The sequence below is a fragment of the Perognathus longimembris genome, chromosome 1 (assembly GCF_023159225.1).
Source record: "Perognathus longimembris pacificus isolate PPM17 chromosome 1, ASM2315922v1, whole genome shotgun sequence".
NCBI lineage: Eukaryota > Metazoa > Chordata > Mammalia > Rodentia > Heteromyidae > Perognathus > Perognathus longimembris.
The window spans coordinates 101,548,080-101,562,029 of record NC_063161.1 but is presented as its reverse complement, the minus strand read 5'-3'; the positions used below and the strand labels follow the sequence as shown (position 1 = coordinate 101,562,029).

At 39.0% G+C, this 13,950-nt stretch overlaps 1 protein-coding gene and 1 long non-coding RNA gene across 7 annotated transcripts in view; one reads left to right on the top strand and one right to left on the bottom strand.

Moving 5' to 3' along the window:
• Positions 1-13,950, top strand: part of Glis3 (GLIS family zinc finger 3) — a 446,841-nt gene that overhangs the window by 157,701 nt on the left and 275,190 nt on the right. The window lies entirely within an intron of this gene.
• Positions 1,502-13,212, bottom strand: LOC125357198. The gene is made up of 3 exons (XR_007212151.1): positions 11,242-13,212; positions 8,118-11,210; positions 1,502-1,538 (listed from the first exon to the last, which is right to left on the bottom strand). It is a non-coding gene; the product is annotated as an uncharacterized LOC125357198 (long non-coding RNA).

Sequence of the window (13,950 nt, the reverse complement as noted above, 5' to 3'; positions counted from 1 at the left end):
CAAGCCTTGAAGACTTAGAATTGTTTCTTTGTCCAGCCCCCATTTTAATGTTCCTGAGAGGACAACATAAAGTGTAACCCAAAACCATGGAAGTTCACTAACCCTAACCATGCCTAACAGTATCTATAGCAATGGTTCCAGCAGAATGCACACTGAGAATGCTTTTACCATACTGAGGTTCTTGTGCCATTAAGTTGAATGGTGGCAGTGTCTGGTAGTGTGCCCAGTGAGGTGTGTTCTGAAGGAGACGGAACACTGTGTCTGTGAATGCCTGTCTGTGCCTACAATGCCTCACTGATCAGCTGATCAGGGCAGTGGAAACGGGGGCCAAGGGTTCTTCTCTTGCCAAAGTTAGAAACTCTGAGTCTTGCCTTCATGCACAATTGAAAGCAGTTGTTCTGGGAGGTTCCAGAGTGCTAATAAAAGAATTAGGGGCAATGTGGGTTGCCACTTCAATGTTGCTTATTTTTCCTGGATGAATTTTATCCAATAGTAAAAGAAAGAATTTTGCAAAACTTTTACCCACCCACAGATTTTCATGAAAATGTCACTGACCAAAGACAGTTTTGAATTTTGTATAAATTGACTCATTTCTCCACAGGCATTTTGCCTGGCACAATCTACTATATTTGCTTTGGCTTGAGTATTGGGCAGTTTGCTTTTTAAGTAACATTGGATTATGAACACACAAAAAAACAACAGAATTTGTGTCCCTCTTCTTCCTTTATGGCTTGATATATGGGTTCATGGCCCAGCATTGGCCATTCCTTGAGGAAAAGTGAATTCATTGTAAGCTGTACAAGGAAGATTCTTCATATCCTTGGTTTGGTGGTTTTTGATAAGACTTTTCATTGCTGTAATGACCACAGTTGCATGTCCAGAGAGATATTAGGAAAATGCTATCTCATTATAACCATTAGTTAATACTTCATAACCTTCATAATGGCAAACATATGCACATTTTATAGTACCAAGTATTGATAAGGCTATGAAGAATAGAGGATATGTGAAGATGGAAAAAGCCATTGGTGTTTCCACTTTGGAAAGCAGTTTGGGTACAGTTAGTAAGACTGAAGATAAACACATCCAACAAAACTATGTCTAACTGTCCAGCCAGGAGATTTTTGTGTGTGGTGGCAAGGAACTCTCAGAAAAGTAGGGAATTTGCAGTTTTTAAAAGAAGCATAAATAACCCTAATAACCTTCATAGATAGAGTGATTCATTCCAATTCGAAGAAGGAAACTAGACACCAGTGGTCCATACTTGTAATCCTAGCTACTCAGAAGACTGAGATCTGAGGATTGTGGTTCAAAGCCAACCTGGGCAGAGAAAGTTCTGAGATTCTTATCTCCAGTTATTTGGTGGCTCAATTGCTAAACTTCAGGCCTTGAGCAGAAAATGCTAAGGGATAGTGCCCGGGACCTGAGTTCAAGCCTAATTACCTTCATACACAGAGAGAAATAAACAATATAAAGGATTGTAAAATTAATGAAATGTACACACACACACACACACACACACACACACACACACACACCTCCACATAGGTAAGTCTCCAAAAGACAGTGTTGGGTGAAAAATAGATATATGTGGATGTATGCAATGTACTACAAAGTTATGGTCAATTAAATACACAGGAGTATCATATAATTTTGCTGATACATAATTATATATTGAGGCAATGAAAACCTATTGATAGGATATTTAGTAAATTTAGGATAGTGAAAATTTAATAGGAAGGAAATAGGACTTGGGAATTTTGCTTTGTTTCCTTTTCCCAAGAAAGAAAACTGAAATAGGGTAAAAATTTCACTCTTTTTTAAACTTGGTCACAGTGATACAAATGTTAATAGGTCTGTGTCACAATATTTTGTATTCTTTGTTGTCTATTTGAGATGTTCCCTAAGCATGTATTTTTAGACAAAGAAATGAAAGAAAATAAATTAGAATACAACTGTGTTCCATTTTAAAGATGAGACCCAAGCCAAAGGAAACTGATTTTTTTCAGGATAATTGAATTGTGATGTGCCACCCACTTAAAGTATTTGAGTCACTCTTCTTAATTTGAGGGACATTCGATTCACCGAAATTAGTTCATAAAGAGGAGATCACATGGTTCAGGCAGAAAAGAGTTTATTGGGGGGAGAGCATACTGCTGGCCTGCCTGCATAAGATTGAGGCATGCAGGGGGTGGAAGGGGAAGGGGAAGGGAAAGGGAAGGGAAAAGGGAAAAGGGGAAAGGGAAAAAGGGATGGAACTAATGATGGAGACTAATATGTAGTGAGTGGGACAGGAGGAGGTATGGCCCCAGTGAAGACCTCATAGCCTGGAGAACCTCCCACTGCCCCCAGGTGGGCCAGTTACCTGGGTTACTAATGCTTGGGGGCCATGGCAGAGGAGTTTATAGACAAGGGGCCTCTTTTGTACCAAGGGATAATAATGGGAAGGGGCCATTTTTCACAGGTGGACCAGACACTGGGGAGCTTTGCAATGTACCCATGCCTGGGGAGTACAGGCCCTTCAGAATGTTGGATCTAATTGGCCTGGGGTATAGTTTCCCAGTGATTCTAACAGGTAGCCAAGGCATTCGTATTGTACAGTTTTCCAAGTTCTAATTGTGAGCTACAGATAAATTGTCCCTGCATTCCAAACTTAGGTGGTGGTATTTTTTTTTTCCACTCTTGGGGCAGGGCCTGAGCACTGTCCCTGACTTCTTTTTGCTCAAGGCTAACCACTTGAGCCACAACACCACTTCCAGATTTTTCTGTATATTTGGTGCTGAGGAATCAAACCCAAGGCTTCATGCATGCTAGGCAAGCACTCTACCTTTAAGCCAATTCCCAGCCCAGGTGGTAATCTTTAGTAGAAAATATTTCTTCATTATCATCAGTGTACTGACATTGATTAGGGTAGATTGGTGTTCCTTCAGAGTAACATCCAGATAAAAGAGACAAGAAGATATTGAAGTTGACTGGTTTCAGCTGTGTCCATTTAATATATGAGTCATTTGTTCTTGTAATTAATACTTAAAAGTACAGATGAGACTCATGCTAGATTATAGGTATATCCTTGAACCCCTGGATTTAGAAGCAGCACTGAAAAATCGGTGTCTATTTCCCATTTTTAGAGGTAAGAATGTGTAAGCTTTTCTTCAAACACTGTACAGTCTCTCAGGCTATTAATATCAAATAATCTCCAAACCACTTTTGCTACTATGGATATTTCTAACGAGTTGGTAAATTATCAGACTATTGAATTTTTCCCTTTTATTTTATTTATTTAATTAATCAAATCTGCCTGATATGATTAAATAAATAAAATTAACATTAATATCTTTCTTGTCTCTTGAGGTTGAAACACCACCAGTGAAACATCTGGTAAAGATCAGAGAGAGAGTGTAGCTTCCAAATCACAACCCACAAGGCAACAGTCTGTCACGTACTAGACATAAACTCAGTGATTTAAGATTCAAACTGAATTCAAAGGTTTTTATTCTCCAGTGATTTTTTTACATGAGAGATATACAAACATATTTATCTGTGTATGTACATGTTCAACATACTGTATATATGTATATGTGTATATATACATATATGTATGTATATATACACACACGTATGTCACCACAAATTACGAAGACCCTGGCATAGGTGAAAGTAAAACCACAGAAATTCTTATCAGATGGGGAATTGACCACAGTCCATAAGGCATCTGTCAAATTGGATTTCACATCTCCAGAGAGTGTTTAGAAACCTGCCATTTGGTAGTGGTTTAATTTGATTTCTCTTTAGAAGGCATTTAATCTAGTTTACCTGGGGAACTGACCTTTTATGAACTTTTGTCTTGAAAATAAATTCAGAGCAGATTTAGGCAAAATTTTCAAAGAAAATCTTGGTTTATGTTTCTCTGCCCTGTGATTCTAGGATTAATGAAAAGTAATAGATAATGAGAGCAACCATAAAAGTTAAATATTTGAGGCTTTGCCCTCATTAACCAAAATCATTAACTACATGATGGTTAATGTTCGTTTTCATTCTTGTTTGTTTTGTGGTTCATCTCTAGCTGTATATCCTGAAATAACATTTAAAAAATAAAAATGATGAAAATCTCTTCATAAAGGATTAGTTTAAGGCAGTATGTGTCAAACCTTTTGAGATTTGTTCATACATAGTTTTGAAAATATATTTTTTCTTTTAGTAGGGGTGCTGCTGCAGAAAATTTATTTGGCAATTTATTAGAAATGTCTTTTGTGACCTTTGTAACTTCTTAATTACCTGTTCTTTGCATGTTTGTGTTGACATATTTTCATCCAGATAGAGTTTGATTGTATAGAGTGAAAGACCAGACACATTTATGATTTCTTAAAAGAGAACAAGAGGTAGGGGGTAAGTCAGATTTTCTGTGATTTTTTTCAAAAATACTTTCTTCAGGTTCTGGGTGGAATGACTTAGAAATATAATGTTTTGTTTTGTTTTCCCCTCAAGCAGGATTTATTACTTTCTGCTGTAATTACTGAGTCAAGGCTTCTAGATCATCTGTAAGACAATGGATGTTGTAACTCTGCTGGGCAGTAGATGTGTGACACATTCTGGCCCTGAGCAAGACTGACTTGGTTTCACATCACTCTAAGTCCAAGCAGCCAAGTGTCTTCCTACAGTTCTAAAGAGGTGTCATTATTCATATGACGTTGGATAACAGCGTGCAATGAAATTTGTGCATTCTTGTTTTGCAGCACAATATTTAATTTTACTTATTTCTTAGGCAATAGTTATGGACTCAAGTAGGGAGAATACTTTTTTTTTTTTTCTTTTGGTGCTCTGTTGAGGCTTGTGCTTTCTTTCTCTCTGTGCGTTCCTCTACTTTCTTGCTCACAGTTGGTGCCCTATCACTTGAGCCATACCTCCAGTCTTGCACTTTTCTGGTTAAGTGAAGGTATAAACCTATAGACTTTTTGGTCCAGACAGGCTTTGCATTGCCCAAGATACTCCAAGTCTCAGCCTTCTGTGTGGCATGAGATATTAATGCCTGGGAAGGCATTCTAATTCTTTAGAAGGGGAATGTAAAGTTTTAAAAATAATAAAATAGGTCTGGGGATCTGGCCTAGTGGCAAGAGAGCTTGCCTTGTATATATGAAGCCCTGGGTTCGATTCCCCAGCACCACATATATAGAAAACGGCCAGAAGTGGCTCCATGGCTCAAGTGGCAGAGTGCTAGCTTTGAGCAAAAGGAAGCTTAGGGACAGTGCTCAGGGCCTGAGTTCAAGGGCCAGGACTGGAAAAAAATAATAATAATAATAAACGTAGGGAAGAGGATGATCAAAATGGAGAGACAAATGATAAAAGACGAACCAATAAAACAGCAATACTTACAAAACTATATGCTGTAAACTAACTGTGCAACTCATGAGGGTGGAGGGATATGGGGAGTAGGGATGGTGGGAGAAAAATGAGGGAGGAGGTAACAAGTTGAATAAGAAAGGTACTCCCTGCTTTATGTATGAAACCATAACCCCCCCCCAACATCACTTTGACAATAAATAAATAAAAAATAATAATAATGAATAATTGGGGGTGTTGCTGAGACATCAGAAAATAAGATGCCTGAGAGCTTGGCAGGCCAGAGAATATGAATAAGTAATTAAATCTAATGCTCCAAACATAGATTTGACTATATGGTTTATTATTCAAATTAGGACTTTTTTAAAAAAAAGGACAAATGGAGTTCTGTTTCACAAGAATGTTCTATTAAACCAGGATTGTCCTGGGGGAAAATGGGGAGTATAGTTATCCCATCCTACCCAAGTAGCATGTGTAATGATAGGAATACTCAGTGCTCATTCATTTCTTCATCTGTCACTAAGGGCAAATCATGAGACATATTCTGTTCTTGAAGCCAGACAAATAAATGAGACATTTCTTTGAGGAGCTCACAGTGTTCTAGGGCTGCTATTTAGCTAGGGATGTTCAGTGTATTTTAGGGGGCACGTTGGAAGAAGCTCCCAACTCTGCCTGTAAGGATTGGGCAGGATTCTTCTTACAAAAAAGGACTACATCTTGAAAAAGTGATGGATTCTTTCAGAGACAGGAATGAGGCCAATCATACCAAGGCAAACTCAATGTTGAAGAAATGAACTTCTGGGCTGGGGATATGGCCTAGTGGCAAGAGTGCTTGCCTCGTATACATGAGGCCCTAGGTTCAATTCCCCAGCACCACATATACAGAAAATGGCCAGAAGTGGTGCTGTGGCTCAAGTGGCAGAGTGCTAGCCTTGAGCAAGAAGAAGCCAGGGACAGTGCTCAGGCCCTGAATCCAAGCCCCAGGACTGGCCAAAAAAAAAAAAGAAATGAACTTCTAAGAATTCTGATAGTATGTGATGCTTAGTAGGAGTGTGAAGGGAGGCTGGAATGACTCATGAAGAACTTCTATCAAATAAGGATATGTCAGTAAAATTTGGAAGAATTGCAAACCTAGTTAAAATAAATGAGGATCTAGCAACAACAACAACACACTTTAGGAGATATTTGGGAGCTGGTTGCACTGAAGTGGCAAGCACGATGGATTTAGTCACATAACCTAAAACTGACTTCTTTCTACCACTTCCAATGCCCCTTCAGATCTATGATTTTTTTTTTTTTTTTTTTTTGCTGAAAGGTATCTAACTATTGGCACATATCATATAAAACACATTCTTTTCTGATACCGAGTGACTCTTCAGGGAAACATAAATGAAACTAGCATGAAAGCATTTTCTGTTGACTTGAAAGACAAAAGCTAGGAGGTGAGGAGACCAAAGCTATTTGATCAATTATGTAGAATGATTAAGATGTGGACAGAAGCCACTTACATATGTTATCCTGTGTATGAGTAGCTTTCCACTAGTTAAATATTTCCTTTCATACTCTGTAAAGAGACTGAAGGACTATTAAACAAAGGTTTGGATTGGCACTTATTCTGCTGTGCTTGTCAGCGTTTTCAAGACTTTTTCCTCCACTGCTGGAATTTACTTTGGATTTTTTTTCTGCTCAGACGAATTAATAGAGAACAGAATTAAGTGCTTGGGATGTTTAGAGGAAAGAAAATTAAGTGGGTTCTCATTTAAAAAATATGGCACCTATTCTCAGTGACTCCATCCCGAATACCTTAGGGAATGCTAGGTGACAGAAAGGTGTGCCTTTAGTTACTTGAGCTTCCTGTTCTCACAGCGCAGCCTTAACCTAGTTTAGGGTTGCCCTGTGTGACCCTAAGTAGAGCCTAGAACCCCTGTCTGGACTCAGGCCTTTTAGAGTTTCACAGGTACAGCATCTGATTGGTTCTGCATTCTTGTTCTTCAAATTCATGAGGCAACTCAGCTTCAACACCAGAACAATTTCTGTATCTTTGAATGTTCATTTGCTCATTTGCTGATGCTTTCATTTTGAAACACTGGGTATTGGGTCTGTTGAGTGTGCTTAGTGAGAAATGTTGCTACTGTGATAATCTTCTCCTTTGCCTCACTCTTCCTCTATCCGAACTGCAATTTCTGCTATGGGAAACTTGTCCAGAAAAGATCAAATGATGTTTTATTAACTAAGAGAATGAATATGGGTATGTAACTAAGCCTTTACAAGTAGTTCTAAAATAGAAATTTGTCTCCCATCTCATTGAGAGAATCTGACTTCCTTTGGATTCTCCATACAGCTGCTTAAGCCCTTCACCTTGCTTCTTATTTTTCTTCTCCATCTATTTGATGCTTGCTTCTGGGAAATGATGTTGGGAAAGAGAAGTTCATGTAAGTAATGGTGAATGATTAAGAAATGATTCAGTATTTTGGTTCCTTCAGGGGAAGCTATATTTTGACTAGGAAGGAAGTATGAAACCTCTCCCTTAAAGCTAAAACTCATTCTGGGGAAGAAAGGAGGAAAGATAATGATGTGGTATAAATTCTAAGCTACTAGATTACTTTAATCCTTATGATAGCCCACAAAACTAAGGGATATTGTGAGATTTGAGATTCAGACTCTGCTCTTTCCCTACATACTAAAGGTTCATTTAGTATTCATTCGCCTTTTAAGTTTTACCCACAGCACCTGGCTCAATGATTGAAAATAGTAAACTTCACACACACACGCGCGCGCACGCGCAATGCTAGGTGATAGATACTTGGAACTTCATTATTAGTTCTAATGTGTAAACTTCTAGGATAAAATCTTAAAAATAAAACACGTATTTGACTTAAATACTTTGCTCCCACTAACAATCTCCCAAACTGAATTTTTCCCCTTAAGCAACCCTTGTTAAGCAACCTCTGTTCTACTGATGTGAAAGCAAATTGATACATATTTTCCATTGCTTTTTAAGGTCCCTGAAATCACTCTGCCTAGGAATGAGATGAAGGGCTTAATGTAGTGGTTCATGTCTATAGTCTCAGCTGAGCTTGGAAGCTGAGGTAGTGAGATTGTGAGCTTGAGACCAGCTTGATCTACCAAGCTTATTCTTGTTTCTAAAGAAAAGAGAACTATAAGGTGGAATAATCATTGGGGCTATATTATGGCTTTGATAGTAAAGGTTTATTTCTTGTTCAATTCTTACACAGTTGGAATTTGGCAATCTGAGCCAAGGTTGGAAAAAAAAGATTCTTGAGAAAATTTGAAGAACCAGGTCCACTAGGTCCAGAAATCACACATACCACGTCTTCTCCAATGATGTTGAACAGAACTGTCATATGACCCCAACTTTCTACATGGAAGCTGGGGAATGTGGTCTTCCTGTGTACCAATGAGGACCTTTAGGTATTGAGTGCAGAATGTGATGTCTGCCCAGGAAACTAGCATTGTCTCCTTTTATTTCTGACCTGAAACATTTTCTCCTCTCTCTGAAGAGAAGAAATGTTTCTGCCACGATCTTTCAGCTTTCTCTTGAGTGGCAACCCTGCTTTCAACACAGTAGTTCTGTTCAAGACCATTTCCTTTTTCCTTATCAGTGCTGGCTCCCAGGGCTTGATTTTCAATTTACTAAATCTTTCTTAGCTTAATCATTTTTTTCTTATTGACTCTCCAAGGATTCCATTGCCATAGAGTCACTACTTATGGGAAAACTTTCCTTATCTCAAGTGGATTAGTCACTTTTTTCCACCTTCTCTAAAAATGACATGTTCGGGGCCCACAATTCCCTGTCTTCATGTCTCATAGGCACTCATCCTGAAGGGCGAGCTGCTCACTATCAAGGGCAAGGTTGTTAAATGAATCACCCAGAGGTCTACCATTGCGCACAGAAATCTGGTATGAAGGTCTATTTTACTAGGACTCTGAAAAAGAATATTCCCCATCTGTTCATTAAGTAGCTTATTTGATACACACAATGTGTTCATAAATACTCTTCTGTTCTCTGAATGCTTGCTTTTGGTCTTGACCTGGCACATGCTCAAGGAAAAAATGACAATGTGCCTCTATAGACACATTTGATCCATTTTTTTATATTCAAACAAATTGAAATTGCCTGGTTCTTTATAATATGTCCTTTACTGTATTTAAGCTTGCAAAATTACCCCCAAGGATGACAAATTGTAAACACTATGCAATACCACAGACCTAGTTCAAGGCCTATCGCAAAGTTCTGCTGATATTTACCCTCCGTAGAAATGTTTAAAGTGTTGTAGGAAAATGAAGCTAGGTAAACAAGCTTATCAGAGTTGACAACAAAAAAAAATCATTGATTATAATTAAGAGGTGTCACATATACAGAAACAAAGCTGCTTTTGTGGAGTAGAAAGTCGACCTGCACTCTGAAATGCATGGGGTGCTTTTCCACTGGCTAATCGTGCTGACAAAGTTTCAGGGCCCTGACCTTTTGGCCCATCTCAAATGATTGAACTGCACTTGTCGAAACTTGTTGAAGGTGTTTGGGTAAGGATCCTAGTTGTTGTAAAAGTATGACATCAAGACAGGCACTGTTTGTTTCTGAAAGCCCCAGGTGGAATCCCACATTGAGGTGGTATGTGCCAGTGTTCCTAAGGCAGGAATTGAATTTGTTGATGTTGTTCCTGGGTTTGCCCCTCTGTAGCCAGCATTTCCCTCAATGGCCCAGTGCACTGAGCCACTGCTTGTGAGGACAGCAGCTTCTTGGGCTGTCTGGGTCAGCCTGTTCCTCTTCCATTGTGTATTTCTGGAATTCCATGTTTAGATTGTGAATGTGGTTTCGTGCCTGTGGCACAAAAAGGGCCCATGGCAATGGGGCCTTTATGATGGAGCCAGTCAGGGGAGGAGCTGGATAATCTAAGGAAATAATGGAGAAATCACTATAATTGCTGACACTATTGAGGTACTAAATCAAAATCAAGGAAAGTGTCACCATCACTTTACTTGAATTCAGGACTTCATAAAACAAAAAAAAAAAAGAATTTACCTAGATGACAAGGTCTGGAAAATAGATTTTGGTGAATCAATGAGCAATTTAGTTCAAATCTGAGAGTACATATTGACCATTTGTAGTGTCAATGATTTATTTTCTGCGAGTTCCATAAAAGGCCTTTTTAGTTGCCCGATTGTGTATTTCCTCCAAAGATTGGTTCGCTAATTACCATCAGTGAATAATAGGAGATGCCAAAAAAATCTATTATGTTCCAAAGGAATGACGCTGCCAAGTGACTTGACAGGCTCCTGCTGTACTTGTCAAACAGCTGTGCCTGAGTAAAATTTTGAATTTGGATGTCCATTTGGTTGAAATTAGAATAGGCTTAATATACAGGGTCTACTGTCGTGGACAATTTCAACTTTTAAATACATAATACATGCATTTCTAACAAACTCTCTGTTGACCATGTATCTCATCATCACTGTGTTTTGTCTTTTCATCCAGGTAGGCATGATAAAATTCAAAAGGCAAGGAAATAAAACTGTTCTGATGTGGGGCAAAACCTCTAGTACTTACATTTAAGTGAAGAATTTGTAGATATTTGTAGGTAGTCACACTTTGTGGTGTCTAAAAGTGACTCTCAAGTGCAACACAGAAAAGCCTCTGAGAACCTAATTTCACCCATTCAGCTGTTTATTAAGCAAATGTTTTGTTCTAACCACTTTTCTAGGCCCTGGGGATAGAACAGTAGGCAGAACAGATCAGAAAAAAAACTACCATCTTTTATCTCATACTCCAGAGGAAGGAGGGAGTGGTTAGTGTCATTATGGTAGGGAAGAAAGCGCCACAGGAAGAGTAGTGAATACTTTAAAACTTGGAGCTGGGTTGTGGGGTTGGTGTGCTTAAGAAACCTCCAGGAATCCAGAGTGGCTAACAGGAACATGGGAGAGACAAGATGGGATGAAGAGGAAAAGTGAGAGGATAGATTTGAGTGGAAGAGTGATGGGTTCTAAGTTTTAATAGAATTCTTAGTGCTGTGTGGGGAGCAGATTGAAGGGAAATAAGGAATGAAAATGGGAAGACCAAACCTCCATGCATGGCATGATTGCAGTAGCCTTCTTTCTGGTTTTTCTACTTATGTGTGACTAAAAATTGGGTTAGATACTTAGATGTAGGCTATATGATGACATGGTCATACATGGAAGGATTTCTAAATAGTTGGACATTGGATATAGGGGATGAGTCTAAGGTTTAGTTTATCAGATTAGTCTAAGGTTTAGATTGTGTATTTGGCAGGATGGGTGCTACATTTAGTTGAGATAGGGACAATTGTGGGTGATGGGAAGGAAGCAGAGAGTTTGGATGTGGGTTTGGTAAGTTTGTAGAATGTTAAACATTTAAATGGGAGTCTAGAGATCAGGATAGAGCTCTAGCCTGGTAGAGTATGAAGAATCATCTCAGTATAGATAGTGTGTGAGGTCATAACATGTACAGACCCTATTAAAGAGGAATGAGAAGCAGTGATGATAATATTGGTGTCTTTGGGGCTTCCATGGCAGTTGAGAGGGGAGATGAGCCTTACATCTCTTTGTCATTACTCCACCTCTCAGACATTTTGGAGAATACTGGATGGCCATTGCAAGAAGAAAGGTGGGGCTGAAAACTTTGTTTCAAGTTAGCCTGTCATGGAAATGACTGCATTTATTTATACTTTCAGACAAAGCAATCAGTAGACAGAAAATGATGGGACAGGTTTCATGAGAGTAAATTGATTGCTAGGCATTTGACCTGGGAGGGTATTAAAGACAGAATCCATTGAGCTTACTTCCTGAAGAACCTCGTGTGTATACAGACTAAGAAACAGCACTGCCATCCTGTTATTAGTGTGACAAGGAGTCTCCTGAGTGACTTCTAGGTGAGTGTGTGCTGGTGGAATTCAAACAACAGTAGCTAGTTTTATTATTATGATTTCTGCTTAGTCAGTAGCAACGAGACTCCGAGATGATGGCATCTAAAAAATTAATCACTTAATTATCAGATAGTATGTTGCAGCCCAGAATGTGGCTTCTCAGTCACCTTACTGACTTGACTTTATTGGTACTGTGTGGATGAGGGGCTCTCTGAGATGGCTGTGGCTAGAAGCCCTCAGGGTCCCCTTCTAAAAAGGTATCTTGCATATAAGCTTCCAGTGCTGCCTTTAACTGGTGCAGCCCGGTATATCTGAGGACATCCTTTAGTTTTACAATCTTGTCATTGTATTTCTTCTCACTATAGAAACAGCTTAATGAAAACCTTTTTGTGTACTATGTATTGAATTTGTTTACTGTGGATTATGATCGATGAGGAAGAAAACCTCACATTCTATCTGTTGGAAAAGTTTATGCTGTTCTTGTCTATGGCAATAAAACTTGGTTGGCTCCAGCCTGGATGTCTCTTTTGTTTGGTTGTTATGTCATGTCTATGTCCAGAGAAGGAATAGGGATCTTGCTTTTCTTCATTTCTTTTGTCTTGGCAGAACTGGAAGATGAAATCATGGCCTTGTGCTTGCTTGCTAGGCAGACATTACTACTTGAGTTACGCCCTGTCCTTTTCACTTTAGTTATTTTTCAGATAAGCTTTCTATGCTTAGGTTGGATTTGTACCATGAGCCTCCTATTTATTCTTCCCACATAGTTAGGATGATCTTCATATGTCACCATGGCCAGCCTTTATTGGTTGAGATACAATTCACTTAAACTTTTTGCTCAGGCCAGCTTTAACATTATCCTCGCGATCTCTGATCTGCCAAGTAGCCCAGATCTTTGGTGTGAGCCACCATGCCCAGTTGCTCTTCTTTTCAAACTTATTTTTCTTCTCTTTGTTGTCTTTCTAACTTTCTTCAACTTCCTTTGTTTCTTGGTTTTCTATGTAAATCTCTTAGGGGGGACAGCAAAGAGACTTGGCAGTTGCAACAACACTATAACAGCTGTGCTGTGGGTTTCTGGTAACTTACACTTGCAATTCTAGCTACTCAGAAGGCTGAGATCTGAGGATTGTGGCTTGAAGACAAATTTGTGAGATTCTTTTATCTCCCATGAACCAGCAAAAAGCTGCTAGTAGAGGTCAAGTGGTAGAGTACCAGCCTTGAGTGAAAAAAACAACAAGCAAATCAAGCAAGATAGCAAAAGCCTTAGTAAAACCCCAGTTCCAACACCAAAAATAAGATATGTGTGTGTGTGTGTGTGTGTGTGTGTGTGTGTGTGTAAAATCCTCTGTGTGTTTGCTTTCTGTCTAGTGACTGTGAAAGTATACTCAATGCTTCAAAACATATTAATTACTATTTAAGTCTATATATTATTAAGCATAGATTTATTGGGGACCTTCTTATATTGTAAAGTGTGCCATTTTCCAGATCCCTACTAGTTAGGCTTTGTCTCTCAGCATTGTTGACACTTGGGCTTTTTACTAGATCATTCTTTGTTAATGGAAGTCTCTCTTGGACACCAAGTTGTCTAGCTGTATCCCTGGCCTCTAACCACTAGATGCCAATAGCATCCCTTACACCTCCAAAGGGACACAAAATGTAGGTAGGCACTGCTGTATGTCTCCCAAGTGGGAGCCAGAATTGTTTCTGCTTGAGA